This window comes from Cebus imitator, unplaced genomic scaffold (assembly GCF_001604975.1).
Source record: "Cebus imitator isolate Cc_AM_T3 unplaced genomic scaffold, Cebus_imitator-1.0 Scaffold67, whole genome shotgun sequence".
NCBI lineage: Eukaryota > Metazoa > Chordata > Mammalia > Primates > Cebidae > Cebus > Cebus imitator.
Window position 1 is genome coordinate 3,484,019 of NW_016107382.1, and position 24,455 is coordinate 3,508,473.

At 38.6% G+C, this 24,455-nt stretch overlaps 2 long non-coding RNA genes across 2 annotated transcripts; one reads left to right on the forward strand and one right to left on the reverse strand.

Annotated features, from left to right (window-relative positions):
* Window positions 1–6,470: 6,470 nt before the first annotated feature.
* On the reverse strand, window positions 6,471–12,345 carry LOC119471626. Its single transcript, XR_005200686.1, has 3 exons — window positions 12,133–12,345; window positions 11,419–11,587; window positions 6,471–9,788 (listed from the first exon to the last, which is right to left on the reverse strand). It is a non-coding gene; the product is annotated as an uncharacterized LOC119471626 (long non-coding RNA).
* A 28-nt stretch (window positions 12,346–12,373) lies between these two features.
* Window positions 12,374–18,896, forward strand: LOC119471625. The gene is made up of 2 exons (XR_005200685.1): window positions 12,374–12,772; window positions 17,529–18,896. It is a non-coding gene; the product is annotated as an uncharacterized LOC119471625 (long non-coding RNA).
* Window positions 18,897–24,455: the final 5,559 nt, after the last annotated feature.

Here is a 24,455-nt window from a genome sequence, read left to right on the forward strand (position 1 = left end):
GGAGGCCGAGGCAGGCGAATCACCAGATCAGGAGATCGAGACCGCCCTGGCTAACAAGGTGAAACCCTGTGACTACCAAAAATACAAAACATGATCCGGGCATGGTGGGATGTGCCTCAGTCCCAGCTACTCTAGGGGCTGAGGCAGGATAATCGCTTGAACCTGGGGGGTGGAGGTTGCAGTGAGCCGAGATCACTGCACTCCAGCCTGGGTGACAGAGGGAAACTCCGTCTCAAAAATAAAAGGAGAGAGAGATTTGGACACAGAGATACCGAGGAGAAGATACAGGAAAGAAGGTCATGCGAAAAAAAACGGCAAAGATTGGAGTGACGCATACAAAAGCCAAAGAATGCCAAGGATTGCCAAAGATAGGAAGAGACAAAGGGAGATTCTTCCCCAGAGCCTTGATAGGTAGCATGGCCCTGTCAAAAACCTGATTTCAAACTTCTGGCCTCCTGACTATGGAAGAGCAAATTTCTATTGTTTTCAGCCACAAAGTTTGTGGTAATTTGGCATGGCGGCCCTAGGAAACTAACATACCATCTATCCAGGTCTACCTCTCCGTCTGCTTCCAAACATTCACCCTTCATTCAGACAGAGGTCTCTTCCCCGTCTCCATCTTCCAATTCATTTACTACACTGTTTGTCCTCTCCTTTCTCTATAAGTAGCAAAGCATAGCAGTGTGCACAGCTATAAATTGTCCCTGAGTTATAACTGGCTTCTTCTAGTGTTCTGCTAGGCAGGGCACTTGTCCCAAGTGCTGAGTCAGAGTACACTTGGTACAAAGAGGCATTTCATGCATTTGTTAACTAAAATAAAAAGTGAACAGATATTAAAGTTTTTTAGTAAGTGCTTAGAGTTATAAGTAGAATTACTTATCACATTGTTTATTGAAAAAAATTGTTTACCTGAGACAGCAATTTATACAAACAAATCTGCAAAGCTATAGAAATCCTTCCTTAGCAACCTACCACCTATCTGTCATAAATTGTATGAATTACAGATGCTTTAATTAATGGGACCAAAAATGACTTCCAAATGGTAATTCAATAACCTAGAGCTCTTCATTGTCATTATCATTTTGATGGTTGGAACAGTATATGAAAATATGAAAAGCTCCTTAAGAAATTACAGAGATCATCTATCTTCTTCCAGAAATTACCATCTATGGTAACATGTGAAAAATAAATACAATTTTTAAAACAACAATAGGGAAGAGACAGTTTATAGTACATATTGATCAGACAGTTACGAGTATAAATCATGCCACAGATTTGAAAGACAGTGTCTGAAATGCAGAAAGTGATTGTTCTGTGATGGCTGATCTACAGCTGGAGCCTGGAGACCCTGGTGTGTGCCATACCTTAGCAGACAACCTGGAAGGAGTTCACAGGAGTGAGCAAAATGGTGCAGTAGCTTGAGGAACCACAGAGGAATGCAGTGATGTTTTGCATGAAGAACAGATGTCTCAGAAGAAACTCAATTTCATTCATGTATAAGAAAGATGTTTCTAAAAAATAAACATGCTTACTTCTTTGTACCCTAAATAGAAAAGCTAAACCAATAAATGAAAGATAGAGAAAGATTTTGAATTGTCATAAGAGAGATTCCTAGAAATAAGATTCATAAGTGTGAATTCTCCCTGGAAATGTTCATGCAATGCCCTGTAACTTCTCAATAAGTCGTCATGCATAGCGCAGTTCCAACATACAATAATCGATCAATATATATCTGATAAATAATGTGAAATTCAAGAAACTGATGGTAGCTCAAATTAAATGTTTCCTTCCAAACCTAGGATTCCAATATTTTAGCATTTCAAAATAAGCCCAACTATGAGTCACTAATTTTTCCTTTCAATGTGTCACATAGTCATAATTTCCTTTATACTGGATGTGCACTCCTCAGGAAATTAAAGGATCCCAAACATCTTATTAGGAACATTTTAGGTAGTACCACGCAGTAATAAAGTGCAAAATATGAAACACTTAAGAAACTTCAAAAGCTTGTATTTACACGTGTAGTATTAATCTTAAACTCCCCTTATTCAAGGCAAAAATGAGCAACGATATATCAAACCTTTATACAGACATTATGCTTAGTGCTTTAATATTCATTCAAAAGTATTTAATGAACACTGACTGTACACCATACACATCTAATATTTATAACCAATTGAGCAAGGTAGACAATATCTCCACATGAAAGGTAAAGGAGTTATGTAACTTGTCCAAGTTCAGGCCACAACAAGTCCATACACAGCCTTTGTACAAATTTTAAAAACAATGTACCTCTTCATCAAGTTTTATTCCATCTGTAATGAAATTGGCCATTACTGACTTTATTAAAGCAAGAAAATTTACTGCTCATAAAATTATCTTAATAAATATTCAAATTTATGTTTGTAAGTAGTGTGCACTTTAGATGTGTTTCTTTGTGCAATGCACAATCCACTCAATAGTAAATGACAATCCTGTATGAGCAATCCTGTAAGGACAGAACCAGAAATTTCACTCCAAAATACCACCATTTACTCCCACCTAAATGAGAATGATCAGTAATTTCACATAAATTCTGGCTGCATAAGACTACTGTCTCCATTCAGTACTGTTTCATACTCAAAGTACTAATAAAGTATATTTATGTGAATATAAACCCACTGAATACATAGAAAGCAACTAATGCTGGATGGCTAGGAAGGGTTTCTCAGAGAAATCCTCATCAGCCTCTCCAGACAAGAACTGCATCTTCCAAGCCTGATTTTACCTACCAGGAAGTTGAAAAATATTCTTAAGATTAGTATAAAATAGTTGTTCTCATAAATAGCACTCCAATAACTCACTCTAAACCTTAAGGTCTAATTATTACAAAAAATGACTTGAATAAGACTTCATTGTGATGTTAAAGTGGTTCGGGTCAATATTCAGTCAAATTATGGATGATATTAAGTTAACAGGGTTTTTTTAGGAAATCATGTTGCCTTTTTCTAGAGATGATATTTCAGAGTGTGAAATGGCCTTAACACCCAATGAGAATAAAAACGTCCTCAGATAGAGCAGTCCATGTACACATGATGCTTTACTTATTCAAGCCACCCTTTTGGGGTTTCTATTGTGTTGGAGGTTTTATGTTAGGTGAAGACACAGTAACAATCAGATTGACCCAGACCATGCTGTTCTCATTCCAGATGACAGAATTAATGTCAAAAAAGAAAAAATGCAGTAAGTGCTACAACAGAGATCTAGACAAAGGGTAGCAGGCTCACTTGGTGGATCCCTGCTTTGTCCCCCACACAGAATTTATTGGAATTTAGGTAAATAGAGCTCACGATAATGTAAGTAAGCTTTAAAATTAACTGCAAAACCAACCTCTACCATTATATTTGGCTCATAGTAAATGTATAATAGATGTGAAATGAATAAACAAATGAACTTTCCAGCTTACAAATTAGACTTGGGCTATAAGCAAACATCCACATCAATTATAAAAGAAGTGCTCATGAATACAAAATATTTTTAAATTACCCAAAAGCCTACAGCAATTTGAATTGAGGAAAGATGCAATTTAAATACAAACCTCATACTGACCAACTTAAAAGATACATAAATTATTTATGACGTCTATTTGGGCTATTTAATCACATATTTTCAGCATCTCCATAAGACATTTTTTTTTCAGACATGTGAACTTTTTTTTAAATTCCTAAATCTCAACCATGTTATCTATCTGTCTTTGTAAGGAAGATCAATTAGGAGGAGCTCTAACAATTTCCATTGGTTTTCAGCAATCCAAACAGAGATGATCAGGCTTTAACCAGATGTAGGGGCCCAGGGATAGAGAAAGGCTGATTCTTTGCTGTATGTACATAGGAAATCTACACTTATGAATTCCAACTTTTCAGGTGGATAATTTGAGATGGTTTGTTCTTTGAACATTTTAAATCATTCTGGCCTGCCTCCCAAGGCTCCCAAGAGACATTTTACTGAAATAGAAGTAAAATGCTAAACACTTTACTCACCTTTTCCTCTAATTCTGTGTTTTGACCTTTTTTAAATTTTCATCTCACATTCTATTATAAATAACCTGAGGAGAGGAACGTAGTCTGTGCAGTTCTCTCTAATCAGCATCTATTCCAACACTCTATGTGATGAAACACTCACAAAATATTTCCTCGTGATTGAATTAGACAGCAAACTACTGTCTAACTGAAATGAAACTCAAAAGCCGGGACCTGTTTTTAATATACTTTATGCAACATCTGATGTGATGTGAAGGAGAATCACAAAATATGAGATTTAAAGAGGGCTTGAAACTATTTTGTTGTTATCAACAATGTATTTTTTTAACCCCGTGAACTTCCTTCATCAGAATTTCTACCACTACCATGTAACAGAAAAGAGTTTCAAATTTTCTATGAGGAGTTCCTGGAACTGTAGAAAGGGAGGAAAAGAGAATATAAATATAACTTGATAGTATACAACACAATACACTTGCAGAGAAGATCCACTTCTCAGTAATTTAATGAAATTTTGGAACCACTTTGGCCTACAATGTTGTTAGATATTAGTAATCAATACAATTTAAAACAGTAGGAGCAGACAATTTGGGTTAACAGTTAAGAAGGTGGCTCAAGTCTATAATCACAGAACTTTGGGAGCCGAAGTGGGCAGATCACAAGGCCAGGAGTTCAAGACCAGCCTGACCAACATGGTGAAACCTCGTTTCTACCAAACATACAAAAATTAGCCAGGTGTGGTGGCGTGCGTCTGTAATCCCAGCTACTCAGGAGGCTGAGGCAGGAGAATTGCTTGAACCCGAGAGGTGAAGTTTGCAGTGAGCTGAGATAGCACTATGGCACTCCAGCCTGAATGACAGAGTGAGACTTCGTCAAAAAAAAGACAAACAAACAAACAAAAAACAGTTAAGAAGGCAAAACCAGGTTTCAATTAACTGTAAAATTTTATAGTGAAACACTGGTAAGTTAGTTCTTGATTCCAAAAAAAAAAAAAAAATAAGTTTAAATTTCTTTTTGAGAAACAGGCCTCATATTCATCTATTCTCTGGGATTGGTAGAAGATGCAAGTTTCCACCCTATCTTTGGTAGGTACCTGTACACAGAGCTGATAAGGAACTACACAAAGGGAAATGTTAAAAAGTTGCTACTTCTTAGCAACATAAGAAAACCACTAAAGAGAAATATTTCTGCAGGTATTTACAAGGTGAAATTTTTGTGTTCTAGCTTTTTCCATTAACAAACTTTCTCATCGCCCCTAACAGTCTGAATACAAACAAATATTTCTAATTCTTCCTTTAGGTATACATAAATCTCCTCCAACTACGCTTCTCTCCTTTCCTGAAATCAAACATACATTTGTTTTACGTAGGAGCAGCATAATGCTAGGCAATTAGTAAGTGTGTTGGTGTTCATGTAACAGAGATTTATTGCAACTATATGCAAACTTTGTACTATGTCCTGGAGTCCTACGAATTGAGCAAAATTGCATAAACAGAATAGCCAGTATTCTTGATTTGAAATTTAAGCATCAATACAAATAAAATGAAATAGTAAACAGAAGGGAGAAATGGGAGGGGATATGGATGTAATGGGGAGGGGAGGAAGGGGATAGAATAAACGGACAGAATAAAAGGCAATGGGGAGATGACTTTCCTACTCTTGCCCACACCTCATTTTACATGATTATCATGGTATGGTTGTACATTTTTCTAAATTACTATAAATATCTTAAAGACACAGCCTGTCCTATATTTCTCCACATCTTTAGCACTGCCCAAGTGGAGAATGTAAGTCTGAGAAAATAAATATTAATATGTGATGTGGGAATTCAAGATGAGATTTGGGTGGGACCCAGTGGGAAGTAACTGAACCATGGGGGAAAGTTTTTCCCGTGCTGTTCTCGTGATAGTGAATAAGTTTCACGAGATCTGATGGTCTGTACCCACATTTTATCTAGGAAGTAACTAACTTGCTTTTGAATTTACAGGCTGATAGGCAGAGGGACTTGCCTTGTCTCAGATGAGACTTTGGACTGTGGACTTTTGAGTTATTGCCAAAATGAGTTAAGACTTTGGGCGACTGTTGAAAAGGCATGATTGATTTTGAAATGTGAGGACATGAGATTTGGGAGGAGCCAGGGGAAGAATTATATGGTTTGGCTGTGTCCCCACACAAATCTCATCTTTAATTCTGACGTGTTGTGGGAGGGATCCAGTGGGAGGTAACTGAATCATGGGGGCAGGTCTTTCCAGTTCTCATGATAGTGAATAAGTTTCATAAGATCTGATGGTTTTAAAAAGAGGAATTCCCCTGCACACGCTGTCTGTCTTTGCCTGCTGCCCTCCATATAAGACATGACTTGCTCTTCCTTGCCTTCTGTTATGATTGTGAAGCTTCCCCAGCCATGTGGAAGTGTAAGTCCAATTATTCTTTCATAAATTGCCCAGTCTCAGGTATATCTTTATTAGCAGCATGAAAATGTACTAACACAATATGTTACGCAAGAGAAACAGAAAATGATAGCGCTAAATGCAATGCTATGAAGATAACAACCCCAAGCATTAAGGAATCAGGTTATTGTTACCTGAAGTAAACCATGTAACTGTTTGCTCAAAGTTTTGTTTCTTAAAATCCATCATTGTGCCTTTAAAGTAGGGACTTCAGAAGTTTTAGAAGTGTCACTCCTATATATAGTATTTATACCACAAACTACATCTTTCAAGAGTAGTTCGGACTGGATTTCTAAGTTTATCATAACACGGTATGTTCAATTTTCCAAATATGGAAAGTTTCTTCTCCAATCGTCTTCCTCATGGAGAAAACGTCCCAGAAAAAAAAAAAAAAAAAAAAATGCTTAGGCAAGGCCCCAAGCTTCTAGCTACTTTTACTGAGTGGCAGGGTAGGCTGGCACCTCATTACCTAATCCCAAGGTGGCATGCAGGAACTAGCAGCCCACAGAGGTCTAAAACCTGGAACATGTAACATCCAACTCAAATGCTCACACGTCCGCATTTCCACACGGGCTGACTTACATCCAGGAGACAGCCCCTGCGCTCTTTACAAATTGCAGAGTAGGCCAGGAAATCGGCTCCAAAGGTGATATGCCTCTGCTCTGCTTCAGAGGACCCAACTCACATTCTAACAGTTCTGAGAGGTTTCCGTGATCAAATCCAGGAAGAGGAGCTGGAGGAGCTGAGGCTCACAAACGACCATCCGGGCTTTTTCGTGGAGCCCGTTTCTGCCCGACCCCCCTGAGGAATGTAAACGATCTGTTCAAGACTGAAATGCTTTACCCTCGAGGATGTAAATAATTCATTACCCCCTCCTTCTTGCACATTTTGCCTTCTAATTTCTCCGTCTACTCACTGCTCTCTCTTTACCAGTTTATCTCTTAACTACCACAATTGCCTTCTGCTCTTTTCCCCTCAGAAACTTAAAAACGAAACCGTATTCATTAGCCAAATAACTGGATTAGATTTCTTTTCAACATATTAGAGAGTAGAAAAGTTGCTTTGTAATTTTTTTGATATGCAGCCTTTTAGAAAGCAATTCCTTAAATCACTCTGTTTAAAACTTTGCAGTACGTAACTTTCTTTGCTAGCACACTAACATTGCACTAAAACCTGTGCAATGTTAGGAAAACTTTAATTTCTGTAGTCAGTGCTTCCACATGAGCAGCAGGGGGCAGCAGGACACCAATAATTGAAGAAATTGTCCTAGACTGACAAACACTGTTGAATTACTGCAGTGGGTCTGTGTACTCGTGATGATCTCAGCTCTCAGATGAAGTCTTTTGTTTTGTGTCCTATTTTACAATGCATCGTTCAGTTTTCTATAGGAGTTGTGGCTTAGTCACAGTATTTCACTGTGACAGCTTAGCTTAAGAAAAAGAAAGGTGAAGGAGAAAAAAAGGAGGAAAAGAGAAAGAACATGGAAATGCTTCCAAATAAAACACATCATGACAGGAAAAAGTAATCCTGTGTACACATATAAAGTTTGTCCCTTCTCTGTTCCCAACCTGGACACAGTTTTTCTAGATTACAAACTAAATTCATCCCTATTCCTCCCTAACACACACACACACACACACACACACACACACACACACACACTTGCCATATAGTTTTCTGTCAAAACAGATTTCTTATAAAAAGAAAAACAACACAAAAAAACTCTTTTAAAACAAACACTTGACATTTTTTCAAAAATTCAGAGAAAATCTGTCATTTTCTGTCAACTTTAATCAAGCTTCTGAGTATAGAATTTTATTTTAGTGTTTGCTTTTTGAACATGTATTAGTCAAAATACCTTTCATTAATATGAATGTTGCAATAAAATTCTTCCTGTAAATGTACAGCTTCAGATAAATAGCCAAAAGCTATAGTTGTTATCTATATCTGTTATGTTTGGAGACAGAATATGAAGTACAAACTGAAATATGAGAAACTTGAAGAATATATTCAAGGACTGTTGCAATCGTACAGGTTGGGAAAGGTGCTTAGTAATCCAACCCTCAAAGTTAACAAATATGAAACTACTTTCATGCATAGTTTGAGTTGTACCCAAAATATCATACCTGCAACCCTAGCTTCCTCTCCTACCTAGGCTGGGATTCCCAGGGTTATTAATGTGTTCTCATAGGGTTATTAATTTATTACTGTGTTATGGCAGATGTATTAGTTCAACATCTGGTACCAAATTCCTCTAGAAGGAGGGATTCTTTGCTCACTCCCTAAGGCTGACAGGGCCCTATCTGATTCTGTTGGCATGTCGGCTCTGGCCTTATCTCCTACTATCTATTCTTCTGCTTACCAACTCTGATCACAGCCGCTTCCTTGCTATTCCTTAGAGTGCACTAGGTACTCTATGCCTCAGGGCGCTGGCCCTAGCTGTCTTCTGTCTGGAGCAATCTTACCTCATTCATCCACATGATTCATTTCTTTGCCTATTTCAAGTGTTTGTGCAAAAATCACTTTCTCCATGAGGCCTTCCCTGACCACCTATTTAAAATAGAATATTCTCCCCAACATTTTTTATGCCCCCTTTCTCCTTTATTTTCCTCAACAGCACTTATCACCATCAAATATGCTACATATTACACAGGTAAATATAATACAGGACATAACTGAAACCAAACACGTAAGCCAACAGACAGCTCAACCTCAGTATGAAAATAACAAGAAAAATAGGTCGATTTCAAAGGAAAACCCAACTCTATGCTGTATATAAAAGATAAAAACACACCTAAAACAAAACAATTCAGAAATGCTGAGAATGAAAGGATGGATAAAGGTATACTAAGAAAATGCAAATTAAAAAAAGAAAGAATTGAGATTCTGAAATTCAAGAAAATAAAATTCAGACCAACAACCATTATTGAGATAAAGAACATCTTATAATCCTAAAGGCCGCAATTCACAGTGAAAATAAAAGATTTATGAAAAGATATGCAGTGAATAACACAGTAACTACTTTCATACAGTGGGAATTACAAGAGATTCAGAGAAACTGAAATACACAAACAATAGTAGACTATAGTACATTTCTCTTAATTAGACAAAAATGTACAAAAACACTTATGAAAATTGACTCCAATTTACAATACAAACATGTATGTCTCAACAAATTACATAAAAATAATACAAATATTCACCATAATATAAAACTAGAAATTTATCATCAAAACATAAGAAAGCCCCATCTTGAAATTTTAAATTTTTCTATCAAACATAGCTTGTCCCAAAGGGAAACACCAATTGATATTGAGAATTTCTAGAAAAAAATGCAAACATGACATTAGAATTGACAAAATGCCGCTAAAGAGGGTTCAGAACAAAACTGATAGATTTAAATAAATAATGAAATATATGAATTAGATATTTCACTCAAAAGGAAAAAGTTCAATATACTTAAGATTCTTTTCCATTTTAGATTTAATTTTCTTCTTAATTGAGAAATCTAGTTGTGTTTTTTTTTGAGATGGAGTCTCCCTCTGTCACCCAGGCTGGAGCTGGAGCACAGTGGCGCAACTGGCCAGTCTGGTCTCGAACTCTTGACCTTGAATGATCCACCTGCCTCAGCCTCCCAAAGTGCTGGGATTACAGGCGTGAGCCACTGCACCCAGCAAGCAAACTAGATTTTAAAACAACATGAGATAAATAAGCCCACTGTATTTAACTGCATTTAACACTTTTACTTATAGTTGTAATACTGGTAGATTTTGGAAACTATTACATATATCATGGAGAAAAGTAAGTAATTCTGTTAATATCATTAAAGAGCCATGACTTTCAGCACAGAGAAAAAGAGATGCCATATAACATCAAATAAGTAAAAACCTTATAATCTTTTATTAGAATTAGAATATCATCACAAATTTATGATTTATTTTCATCTTTCTTTGAAAAACTACATCTTTTCTAGATCTTGTTTTGAAGAGTCTGGGAAATAATGATGTTCACGCCATTTAGCCATGAACATCTTTAAGTACAGACTGTAGCATCCAAATCCCTTTTTCACTGGAAGCAATGAGGACACCTTTGAGAAATGGCTGATTCTAGGTCTGAGGCAGTAAATGTACAATACGAGACTGGAACTCTTACAGTGTCAGAAGGCAAGTAAGCTTTCAAGACATTTGAGCTTGTTTCAAGTAAACAAAGGAGCCAAAAATGGCCAACGATGGGCAATTTGAACTTCAAAATGGATAATCACTGCAATTATATAAAAGTGTAAGCAGAGATGCAAATAGAATCAACATGAAACTCCCAGAAGCAACAGGAGATTCAATATGGTAGTGAGATAAACAAAATTAGACATAGAAATCAGTACCTTCACTTACATAAGCATCTAGCAGTTATAAGGAAAAGTGGAAGAGATAATACCACTTATGACACCAACAAAAAAGAGAAATACTATAAGAATAAACAACAAGCGAGAAACCTCTATGATGCTTTCTTGAAAGACACAAAGCTGAAACTTGAGCAAGAGAAAAAATAAACCTTGCTCTTCAAAATGAAAATGCAACATCATAAACTGAAAAGATATGCAGAAGGCAATTTTTAGAAAGTATTTTTATGGAGCTATATTCTATAGTTTCCATGAAAAAATAACCAAGAATATAGAAAAATAAACACTTAAAAAATCAGCAATGACGCAGACTAGCCCTACCAGATACTGAAATATGGTCTCTGTAATAAAAACAGTATAATATTAGCCCATAAGTAGACAATAAAGTCAATGGGGGAAAAAAAAGAAAATATATCTTAGACCTAACTACAATGTGGAAATTTATGTATGTGATAAAAAAATTTCAAATCGCTGGTGGTGGGTGCTTTACAAATTAAACGTTATGACAGCTAAAAAGTCATTTGATATATCCAATAGATGAAATTGGATACATCACCTAGGTAGCATTGCTGCATATGTTTGTGTGCTCATATATATTTATCGTGAATCTTATAATGAGGAACCAATCTGACATCTCCAAATTGAAGGATATTCTGGAAGACCACTGGGCCAGACGTTTGAAAAATGGCAATGCCAGGAGAAACAAAAAAGGCGAGGGAACCGTTCTATATTGAAGCAAGTGGAAGAGAATTGACAACTGTAATGTGTGATTCTTGTTAAATCTCCAATTTCCATTTTACAAACTATAGGGTAAAGAAGGACATTTGGGGGACAATTGAGGAAATTCAAATATGAAATATATCGGATTATTGTAATGTAACAATGTTACATTTCCTAAGAATGACGATGTGCATTGCGATCCCGTGGTCCTCAACTGAAACAATTTTGCTCGTCTCCTTATTCCCCAACCCCTCACCAGCACCCCTTCGCACCCTCACCCTCCACCACCACCACACCGGCTGGGTTTGGCAGTGTCTGGAGGCATCACTGGTTGCCACAATTGGGGGAGGGAGTTGCTACTGTCATCTAATGGGCAGAGGCCAGGGATGCTGCCAAACAGTGACTGTTCTGCACAGGACATCCCCACCCCACCCCGTCACCCCCACCATACGGACAAAGACAGCAAAGACTCATCCTGCCCAAAGCGTCAATAGCGCAGGGTTGAGAAACCCTGATGTCAAACGATCCCTTATTCTTAGGAGATACATACTGAGATATCAGGCTGAATCACAAGACATTGTCTCTTGCGTAGGTCAAGTATCGGCAGTATTTAAGGACGAAGGGTTATGACGTTCACCACAGACTCTCAAAATAATGAACAAACCCTTCCGCCCCGGCTGCCCCGCGCCCTAGAGAACCCGTGAGGGGCGCACTCGCCCGCGCGCGCGGAGGCCAACGCCGAGCCTGCGCTGTGGGAGGTGCCGAGAGCGCACTGCGCACGCGCCGGCGGCGGGCCGCACCCACTCAGCGCGGCTCCCAAAGTTGCAGACGGCTCGGCCGGCCGCGCGGTGCGCTGCGTCTGCGCCGCGCAGAGAGAAGTAAAGAAAACTCCGGGGGCTCTGCTGGCTTCTTCGCGAGTGACCGCGATGCTTCCCCAGATGGAAGACCGGAGCCCTGCTCCTCTGCGATCCGCCGAGGGCTGCAGGGAGCATCCTCATCCATTTGGGCACCCCCGTCCAGGACGAGCCCGGCCATCCCTGTCCAGCCTGGATCCTTGAGAGGTGGATTTTCTTCTGTGATTCCGTTTGCTCGGTCTGACCAGCCTGGGCAAAACAGCATCGCGTGGAACCAGTGCCGCTGGGCACGCTAGCTTCACGCCGGCTCCGCCTCGCCAGCAAGCGCGTTCCCAGGTAAAAATTTTAAATACCTTAGAATTCTTCTGCCTAGAGTCTCTAATCAAGAAGTTGACCCACTTTTTTCTGGAAGGATCTAGAAACAAATACTCTAGAATTCGGGACTGGAACTGTGTCGCGTATTCGCCTTTGTTTTGACAGTCTTTGTTTTGAGAATGCAAAAACCACTCTTAGCTGCCGGACCTTACAAAAATAAAATCATGTAGATTGGGATGATTAGAACCTAATCATTAACTTCACCCAGCACAGAGACTAAAGCGCCAGTGAGTCCTCCACCCCTTCCTCGGCCCTAGCACAGTTTTGCAGTTAGGACCCAGGTTTTGTGAGGACTGGGACCCACCCAGGTTTAGTTCACAGTCTCTTGAATCTCTCCCTGCACCTGCACCTTGCTCCTCCTCCTCCTAGGCCAGTGGCCCGTGCGGAGTTCTTGGCAGTCTCCGAGGCCACCAGGAAACCCCCAGACTAACTGCCACGCCCTCCTTTGCTCTAAAATGACAGGCGCTTTTCATCTGGGAGCAAAGGCTGAAATCCCCACATTTGGACTAAATTAGTTTAATGTAAAAGTAATACAAGATTGTCTCAGACAATTGTATTTTAATAATACTTTTTTCTAGTGATGAATGTAATGTATGTCTACCATGGTCATTTGGAAAATACTGAGACGTATATAGGAGAAAATAAATTCTCCATAACCCCAACCCATAAATAATAACTTTTGAAATGCTTGTGTAGTTTTTAATTCTTTTTTCATGCAAATTGTAGGACAACTTACTGAACAATTTAATTTTTAAAAATATTTTTAATAATCTTTTGTTGAAGTACAGCATATAGAAAAGTGTACAAATTATAAATACAGTTCAGTAAACTTTCAAAGATTAACACAAACATCCCCTAGGAGCCACCACCTAGCTCAAGAAATAAATTAATAATAGCGTTCTTCATCCCCCTGTTATTCGTGTCTGTTTTGACATTTCACATGAAATGAATTACTTGGTAAATATTTTATAGTATTTGGCTTCTTTCACTTTATTTTAAATTTGAATTCATCCCTGTTGTTGCATGTAACAGGTCTTTTAAAAATCTTATTCTATGCTATATGAAATTCAGTTATATGAGTATACACAATTTATTCTTTCTACTGTTTTTTTCTTAGTTACAGATTTATTGAGATATAATTCACCATACAGTTCATCCACTTAGTGTGCAATTCATTGTGTACAATTCAGTGCTTTTGGCATATTCACAGATAAGTGCAACCATCACCACAGTCAATTTTAGAAAATTTTCATCACCTGGAAAGTTCATACCCTTTAGCTCTCACTCCCCAACCCCAGTTCTCTGTCCTTTCCAGCCCCAAGCCACCACTAATTTTTCTGCTCTATAGATTTGCCTATTCTGGACATTTCACAAAAATTGAATTATATAATATGAGGTCTTTTGTGACTGGTACTTTATGCTCATATTGGACATTCAGCTTCTTTCGAGGTTTGGAACTCTTACAGATAATACTTGCATGAACATTATTCTGTGAATTGTTTCACCCAGATACACATTTCTATTGGGATACATATCTAAGGTATGCATGTAACCAGCTGTAGTTACAGTGCCAAGCAGTTTTTCAAATTTACAGGCCCCGCCATCATTGTATGATGAGAGTTCTCTTTGTTCCACATCCTCTCCAACATTTGGGGTTTATATGGTTTTAATTAACACTTCTCTGATGAGTAAAGATAAAAAGCATCTTTCATGTGGTTATTGGCCACTTGGATATCCTCTTCAGTAAAGTGCCTTTTAGGCATTGACCCATTTTTCTATTGAGTAGTCTTCTCCTTGATGTGTATATTCTGGATAAGTGCTGCAAACAAACACCGTTTCCTAATTAAAGGCTTGCGTTTTAATGCTCTTATTTTTAGATTTTGATAAATGTAAATCTTTCATTTTTATTGAAGCCTAATTTATCACTCTTGTTCATAGTTAGTGGTTTCGCTGCCCTGTAAGAAATCATTGCCTACCCCAAGGTGACAAGGGCATTCTCTTATGTTACTGTCTGGAAGCTTAAGTTTTTTCTTTGAACATTTAGATGTATCAGCTACCTACAGTTAATTTTGGCGTATGGTGTGAAGTGAGGACTAATTTTTTTTCATGTAGCTATCCAACTGACCTAAGTGTTTTTTGGAAAAGAAAATCCTTTCCCCACTGCTCTGCTACATCACCTTTGTCATAAATCACTGGGAACAGAACTACAGATGTTAGAAGCTGTAGACAAGGAATTTAAAATACATTTATGGTTAATTTACATTATTAAAGATGCTTACAAAGTGTAGATATGGTAAGTGAACACAGGAATTTCAAGAGAAGTACTAATTGAAGAAGAACAAAATGGAACCCCTAGAACTGAAAAATATAATAACTAAAATTATTTTATGAGATTATCTGTGGACTGGACACACGATAAGGAGAATCAGGAAACTTAAAGATGGGTCAGTAGAGAGCCAGGCACAGTGGCTCACGCCTGTAATCCCAGTGCTTTGGGAAGCCTAGGCGGAAGAATCATTTGAGACCAGAGGTCAGAAGTTTGAGACAAGCCTGGCCAACATGGTGAAACCCAGTCTCTACTAAAAATACAAAAATTAGCTGAGCATGGTGGTACACACTTGTAATCCCATCTACTATGGAGGCTGAGGCAGGAAAATCGCTTGAACTGGGGAGATGGAGACTGCAGTGAGCCAAAACTGAGCCACTGCACTCCAGCCTGGGCAACAAATCGGGACTCTATCTCAAAAAAAAAAAAAAAAAAAAAAAAAAAAAAAAAAAAAAAAAAAAAAAAAAAAAAAAAAAAAAATAGGTTAATAGCAATTATCCAAATTTAAAGTGCACTGAGAAAAAAACGTATAATAAACAGAACATTAGTGACTCGTGAAATAATATCAAGACATCTAACCTACATGAAATTGGATTTTCAGAAGTCAAGGAGAGAAAATATTAGGCAGAAAAATACTTGAAAAAATATTAGCAGAAGTTCCCCAAATTTGATCAAACATATTTATCCAGAATGTTTACTTGCTTAATGAAGAGTTGATCCTAGTAACCTATTTTGCCATTAATGGCGTTTAGAAGTTAGCATCAAATGTTATAAAGTTTGCATCTCCATGAATGAGCAGCAGGCAAAGTCACATCAAATGTAGAAAAAATACTTTGCCGGGTGGCAGGGTCCTGAGCATGGTATTCTTTTAACATAAATGTTGCCTGCCGCTAATGGCCATTACCACCACCCCAATCATAGTAATACCACAATTCCTCACAATTTTTCAACATATCCCCTTGGTGCACGGTAGGGTCCTGCATCCACTGAGAACCCTTTTCTCCTGTGCTCTGCCACTGTCTCTCAGTTCCATACCTTTCTAACCTCGTCTTCTAATGCTTTAGGTATCACACCTCCCTGGCCTCCTTCCCTATCAGGGTTTTGGGAATTGCTTTTCCCTCTTCCAGACTGGTCCTGCCCCCAGATATTTATATAATTGACTCTTCCTCAAGTCTTTGTTCCAATGTCATTTTTCTCAGTGAAACCTTTAGATTAAATAAACTAAAACAAAAAGCTTGTACATTCTCTTAGCATCTTTATTAGTTTACAGGGCTGCCACGTGAAAGCACCACAGACCCCGTGGCTTAAACCACAGAAATTTATTTTCTTAGCTCTGGAGACTAGAAGTCCAAGATCAAGATGTCAGCAGCTTTGATTTCTCCTGTGGCCTCTCTCTTTGGCTGGCCATTGGCCACCTTCTCTCTGTGTCCTCCCATGGTTTGCCCTCTGTGCGTGAGTGCCCCAGGCTCTCTCTGCATTCCCAAATTTTCTCTTATAAAGACAGCCTTTAGATTGGATTAGAACCCATCCAAAGGACTTCATTTTAACTTAATCGCCTCCTTAAAAATCTTATCTACAAATATAGTTACTTTATGAGGTACTAGGGGTTAGGCCTTCAACATATGAATTTTGGGAGTATGTAATTCAGTCTATACACCATCTCTTGTTTATTTTTATCTGTAGTCCTTATTTTAAATTCAATGTATCATGATTTACTCGGTTTGTTGTCTTAACTTTCTGTTCCACTGGAATACAGGTTCAATAAGAGAGTGATTTTAATCAATTTCTCTGAAAAGTCTTCAGAACCAAATGAGAAAAAATTATCATTGTTAACATTTTCACTTAGTGCTAGCATATAGGCAACCTAATGTATTTCTAATAACTCCCTATATCCTTCAGAGCATTCCTTCATTCCTTCATGAATGAAGAAAGCCCTGATAGTGTTCCAGTAATTTATGTTTTTTAATGTTTGAATTTCTTAACAAATTATAGCACTAAAAGATGCAATATTTTTGTTTGTTTAATTTTTATATTGTTAATAGAGACAGGGTCTCACCATGTGGCCCAGGCTGGCCTGGAACCCCTGGACTCAAGTGATCCACCCTCCCTGGCCTCTCAAAGTGCTAGGATTATAGGCATGAGCCACCATGCCCACCTATGATCCCGTTTTTTTTTTTAACCAAGGATAATAGAAATTTAATATGCTTGTTTCCAAAGCAACAAAAGCTTTACATGATCGAGTAGACGGAGGGCTCTTCCATATTACACAGAAATATATAGCCAAATTGCCAAGGACTCCCTCATGCAAAAAAAAAATGCTTAGCGCCATCCTCACAAAGCAATTTGCCTGTTTAATTGTAAACTGATTGTGACAACTTTTTTTTTCTTTAGGTGGTCAGGCTCAGGATGGACCATGAGGTTTCAAAAAGGAGAAAGGTGGAAATTCTCAGCTATGCTGCCATCTGAATAAATGTTTCTTTGCAGCATGCAGAGTCAAGGAAAATTACATCTCTGCGTTATGTAATGTACCAATGCACTTACCCACTGTTTTAATCTAGGTTATTCTTGAAAGCAGAGCTTGAGACAAAGGTAGACAGTAGACACATTCTATTTATGAGTCTAATACCAAGCAGCAGGAATGAGAGACAGGGGAGTGAACGTGGGGAAAGGGAAAGTAAGTCCAAGCAAAACCAGATACTGGTGTTATCAAGTGGTCTGCTCCTATTAATGGCTACATAATGCAGGACTTTCTCAGGATTCTTCTTAAACTTTATCTCAGAACTGTCTTCCTCAGGGAGAATGGAGAAGTATTTCTCCATCAGCAGCCACATCCTGTGTGTTGAGGGCTGCTCCTTTGGGGCATTAACCCACTACCCCTGGCCCCATCCCTCTGGGCTGCAAGGAGCTGAGAGCCCAGCTGGTACCACAGCATCACACATTACTGCATTAGAGAGGTCTTAAGACAGGAAGCTAGAGTCTTGGTGCATGCTTGAAGTGAGACAGTGTTAGCACAGAGCAGGGGAAAACCTTCCATAACTGTTCACCAGTGCTATGACTGGAATCAGAGGTTGAAAAGATGTGAGACTATACACAAGAAGCATCTTATAAGCCTACATAATATACTGTTAGACTCATCTAAATCTGTTTCCTTCCTTCTTTATAATCAAAACTTTAGTGACCAGAATAAGGTTGGCAGAGGGTTAAATAGGAAAGTTAAATGTATTAGAAAGTATACATTGCTAAGTTTTAACCTTGAGTCATGTTCAAGGAAAAAGTGACACTGGAACTTGGAAAATTAAAAAAATGATTCTACTTGAAAAATTTGACCATTGCATAGAAATATTAGCTATTGTCTAATTTTTTGTAATCTCAGAAACAATCATGAATTGTTTGGTGAAAAATGAAAAAAATAAATTTAATCATTTCTTGTGTCTCCGTGAGCTTTATAGACCAATGTCACTAACTTTTCCTAAAATAATTATTTCCTACTGCCAAATAGCTCTAGTGATACAAAGCTTACAACCAATGAAGGGAAAACCAATAGAAACGTAGGAAGAAAAATACTGGGATAATTTTCATCACATAAAGTGTTGTCATTAATATTGGTTGGAATGGGGGGGAACTGCATGACTTAGCATGACATTCCTGTATGTTGAATGAAACTCTGTCTTAACAGAAATAGCAATGTCATCATCGTCCTCTCTTACTTGATCTTGAATTGCCACCATTCAGATAAAACCTTTGAATTATTTAACTCAATATATGCTAAGCTTCTACTATGTGCTATATACTGGTACTATAAGCACGAATAGGACTTAAAATATTATTTCAAAAACATCAGAATACATGTTCTTTTAAACTGTACTGCAAAATATTTACCACATGTTCTGGCGCGCACCTTAGGCTAGATCACAAATCAATTCTCAAGAAATTTCAAAAAATTGAAATCATATGGAGTATGAATTAAATCAGAAATCAAGTACATAAAGGTAACAAAAAAAAAATCCTAAATGCATGTAATTTAAGGAACATACACTTCATGACCCATGAGTCAAAAAATAAATCACAGCAAAATTGCAAAAATATCTTGAAATTAATTTTAATGAAAATACAGCATATTAAAACTTGTGTGATGTGAAAGCATATGATGGGAAACATACAGCTCTAAGTACATATATTAGAAATTTTACAGAAAGATTGGCTATCGGTGTCTCCAGAAGCCAGGGAAAAAGTTGAGACAACTTGATGGCTGAGGAAGGGAAACAAATGTGAGACCTCTCATCACCCTCCCTTTCCCGGGTGAGCACGCTGGATCCCATCACAGGAGGACGAGCTTAAACAGAGGTCTTGCTGAGTTGAGGAGAGGAAGACTGGAGTTGAGACTGAGACAGCTTGAATTTTCAGGACAGAGTATCAACAAGGAGGAAGGCAGACAAGGAAAAATTCCAGAAATCTACGTAGAGACCCCCTTGTGTACATTGTGGAGCACTAGGCCTAATAATTCTCAAAATTAGTGCAAGATTGGGAAATATTTCATTTCCATCCAGCCATGGTGGAGAGTCCTGACCGAAAACCAGGCGTTCACTGAAAATCCCGGAAAGGTTACATGTTACATAAGTAGGGCTAAACTATCCTGACAGAAAACTACACTTCACTTACTCCCCACCCACACAACAAGCTTAAAAACAAGCCTCAATAGTATAAAGCTGACCTGTAAGTAAGTAAACTACCTTCCAGAACAAAGTCCAAATTTATTAGTTCCAGTCCTTAAAAAAAAAAAAAATGTAAAGACAGGATTAATTTACAAGACATTTATTTGGAGGAAAAAAAAATGACTGAGTGTTTAAATGGAAAGGAAGCCAGAGAGACAGAGTGCTCAGACTACATAAAATGCCTGGCCTCCATGGAGGTGTGATGGTTACTATGCGTGTCAACTTCACTGGGCCACAGAATGCCCCAAATCTGACCAAACATTATTTCTGGTTATGCTCATGAGGCTTTTTCTGGAAGAAATTTGCATTTCAATTGATGGACTGAATAAAGCAGATTGCAGTCCCTAGTGTGGAAGGGCTTGATCCAGTCTTTGAAGGACCCAAATAAAATACGTGGAGGAAGGTTGAATTTTCTGCCTGACTGTGGTGCTGGGACACCCATCTTCTGCCCTTGAACCAGGAACTGACTCCATCAATGCTCCTGGTTCTCAGACCTTTGGACAGCAGATTGGGGGACTTCTCAGCCTCCATTACTGTGTCAGCCAATTCCTTATAATAAATATTCTACACTGATTAGTCTTACTGATTCTGTTTCTCTGGAGAGCCCTAATACAGAAGGAGAAAGGGAAGAAAGGAGGGTTGAGTAGCAAAAACCGTAGACATAGCACAATTCCAATGAAATTGAAGGTCAGCTGATAAAGAACACTCAAACCAAAGTTGCCCATTGGAGGAGCCCCCTCCCTCACAGGAATAGGCCTGCATTATTAGTATGCCTTCTTCAGTCAGTCATTGCTGTTCTGATGGAAGCAACCCATGGTAAATGTAGCCTTGGCCTGACTACCACCGGATTCAGAGAGCAGCATCGGGGACCCCCCAGTCAATTAAGCTCCACAGCAAGAGATCTCAGTGGTGCATTTGTATGGCTGGCTTAGTCCACCCATTGGGCTGCTTAGCTCCATTCTGTCCTAGCTGCCAGGAAGATTACTAGGTGTCATTGTCAACTCAGGCTCTGTGCCCAGGAAACCTAGAAATGTCTGGATATTCTTCCTTGCCAGCATATAGTCATAAATCTATCTGGGGAAGAACTTGCCATTTCATCAAAGTATATACATGTAGAGCAGGGTTCTTTCTCCTAGTGACCTGTGACCTAGTAACCCATCGCCTATGAGTTCTTCCATCTGTCAGCTCCTTACCTGAAAAGTGCTTCAGGTCTGGGAAGTGAGAAAGGGATTGTGATGTGTCATTGGAGCCATGTGGTTCTGTTCGTGCCTTATATGGTTATAGGCATTACACAGCATTCTTGTTATTTGCCCATCTATTTTGCCTGTAAGGGTGTTACTTTCAATTAATTATCTCCTAAACACCTGTGAATCAACCCCCCTTAACTACCGCTCCAATTTCACCAGTTGTTACAGTAATTATGGCCTTTTGACTTTTGGTAGTTAAGCACCAGTCCTCCAGGGCCCTCTATTCCTTGAGGGCCCATTACCCCTGAATCATATTAAGCCCAGTTCTGTGACCGCCTCATTTACCATCAGCCCTGGTCTAAGGAGTAAAGCCACTATTCCACTTAGTGATACTAGTACCCTCCCACAGGCTCATTCTTGGTGGCCTTAGTGAATTGTCACTATTTCATGACATATTCATCACATATATCCCTCATATATTCTTTTATCTGACCCCTATGAAGGTGTGATGGTTAACCTCATCACAAAACCTGTATGCCATTGTATAGCAGGTCCTTCACTAATATAGCAACACCAAAGTTTTCAGGCAGAACTGATAGACCCTGTTGAAGGACAGGCAATCCTAGAGTAAACCATCTGTATACAGTTCTTTTAACAGCCTTCAAGGCACTGTAAGATTAGGGAGAGACTTATCAAATTATATTCAGCAGAAAACTAGCTCCATAGGATATGAATTGATGTTAGGAGAAAACCTAAATTAGAAAGTTTCTTCAGTGCCATATTCTCAAAGCCATTTGTGAATGTTTAGTACAACTCTCCAAAACAGATGATTTGATACGTTCCGTGTGGCAGTAGTAGGATGTGCAACCCAGATCCCCCTTAAAGAACAGCTTGCACCCCACTTGCTGGGTGTCCTGTTAGCGGGCAGCCTGCAGCTGTCAGCCCTCTTCAGGAATTGGCTTAGCTGTAGAGAACCATTTCACCTAAGGTCACACTTTTCTGTGGAGTGGCCCATAGCCAAGGATTGATCAGTGTGGATATACAAAGTTGTTCTCTTGCCCATCCCAGGACATCTCTGAGGGCCGTTTTAACTCCAGCGCTCCCTGTGGGGTTGACCAAGGATCTCGTTGGACCTGCATTACAACTCAGCTTCTCCCTCTACCCAATTCCACTTCCCTCTCTCTCTTTTAACAACTTTTGGCAAAAGGAACTTCTTAATAAATATCCTGCAATTAAGCTTTATCTCAGAATCTGCATCCTGGAGAAGGCTGTCTGAGATGCCCCACTTTCTAATTTTGTTTGCCCATCAGAGTCTCCCCATTTTTTTTATGGAGTTGTCTTCTTTAACCCAGAAGGGAGTGCAGTGGCACGATCTCAGCTTACTGCAGCCTCTGCCTCCCAGGCTTAAGCAATTATCCTGCTTCAGCCTCCTGAGTAGCTGGAATCACAGATACCTGCCACCATGCCCATCTAATTTTTTGTATTTTTAGTAAAGATGGGTTTTCACCATATTAGTGAGGCTGGTCTCAAATTCCTGACTTCAAGTGATCTGCCTGCCTTGGCCTCCCGAAGTGCTGAGATCACAGGCATGAGCCACTGCGCCTGGCCTAAATCCCTCTTACGTAGAGTTCCTAACAAGTGTAAGGCTTAAGAAATACGTTCTGAATGCTGGTAAGTGCATATGTGAGAACCAAGTACCTGTGTGGAAAGTAAGGGGAGGGGTACCCCAGACTTAAATCCCAGCTTATGAATGCCTTTGAGATTTGCAACTAGCTTAATTTGGATACTTAACTCTAATGCTTAAAGTACTACAGGATTTACTATCTGTGAAGGTGCTATGGAGAGGATCTAGATATTGTCTGACCTATGCAAATAAATTTTATTTTCTCTGTAACAGTGTTTAAAACTCTAAGACAATCCATGGTTGTCGGGTAAAATGCACTCATGTCTATCTGACAGATGCAAGTATTTTGCATTCCAGCTGCTTTTGGATATTTAACAGGAGAAGAAAAGAGAAAATATTATTAAAGCCTTTGAAAGTCCATTTCCAAGAAATAAAAACTACAGTAGGAACTCTACAAAACTGAAAAGTCTTCAGGACTGGAAGATCTATCCAGAAAAGCCCAGTGGATTATAATAACTTATTAAAATATTTGTTTGGCAAGCCACTGACTAATACCATTTTAAGATATGACTGTATTATCAAAAAAATTGGAATGAGTAGTTTTTTACAAATCTTTGAAATAATCGTACTTGTATTTTGACACTAATTTGAAACAGGAGCTGGCTTGAAATACTAAACCTAAGTGATCGGAGACAGCATGATCAGCATAGAGCAATTTCCAAATAAGATGAGATGCATGCAGCCTCTACAAATTTGGCTTGGGGAGGAGTTTGCTTCGCTCGCTTGAATAAGCCACTGTCTATGGCTCACAAGGGTCCCGTTCTTAATGAGGTGGTGCGTAGCAGCAACACACTGTGAATCCAAATAGCAGATGGCAACACTGTTGAGTAGGCTGGCAGTCTGATGTCTAGCCACCAACTGGCAGCAATCATTATTAAACTGATTCATGTGCCCAGGGAAAATCTTCATAAGAGTCTTAGCAAATGTGAGCAGCAAGAAGCAAATGATCTGCTGTTCCAACTGCTATGAGTTTTACCTATATTTCTTAAAATATTATTCCCCAAAGCAATCTACACAAATGGCATGATATGTGCACTGGAGGCCCTATTCCTTTCCTTTAGATGCATTCATGTATACCTTTAAACATGATAGCTGTGATTTCTGTATTTGGTGAATAGCTTTTCCTTGAAGGAAATAGCTTCATAGCATTCACCCTATGGATCTGTGGCACATATTCAGTGACAGGCCAGCACTCAGATTCTCTAAATAAATAACTGAGCACATTCTCTCTCACATAATGAAGCAATGGCCTATATTGCTTATGGTCCCTCTACATGAGACAGGTACCCCATCCTTGGGTGAAAAGTTTGTTATACTCACACATGGTTAAGAAAGCAGACTAAGAAAGTCTCTAGCTTTAGAAAACTTACATAAGGATCTTTCCACAAGAAAATATTAAAGGTATCTATTTAAAAGTTCTGTCTTTATAAACCAAAATGCTAAACAAAAAGCATTTTTTTTTCAATGTTGAAAGTATGTGTTATCTGTAACCAATAAAGCCCATTTCCACAACTTTATATATTAATAAAGACGCCTTGAGGTAAGGCTTTTATTGAAAAACAAAACCCTGCTTTATTCACTTACAAAATACTTACACTTAAATTTAAAAACAAAAACCCCTAGCTATTCTCTAAATCTTCATTACAGTTTCTTAAAGTTCTTAAACTGTAATCTTAAAATTAAGATGCTAGAATTCTTTTATGTGTTCATAATAACAAGCAGAAAACACTACAGT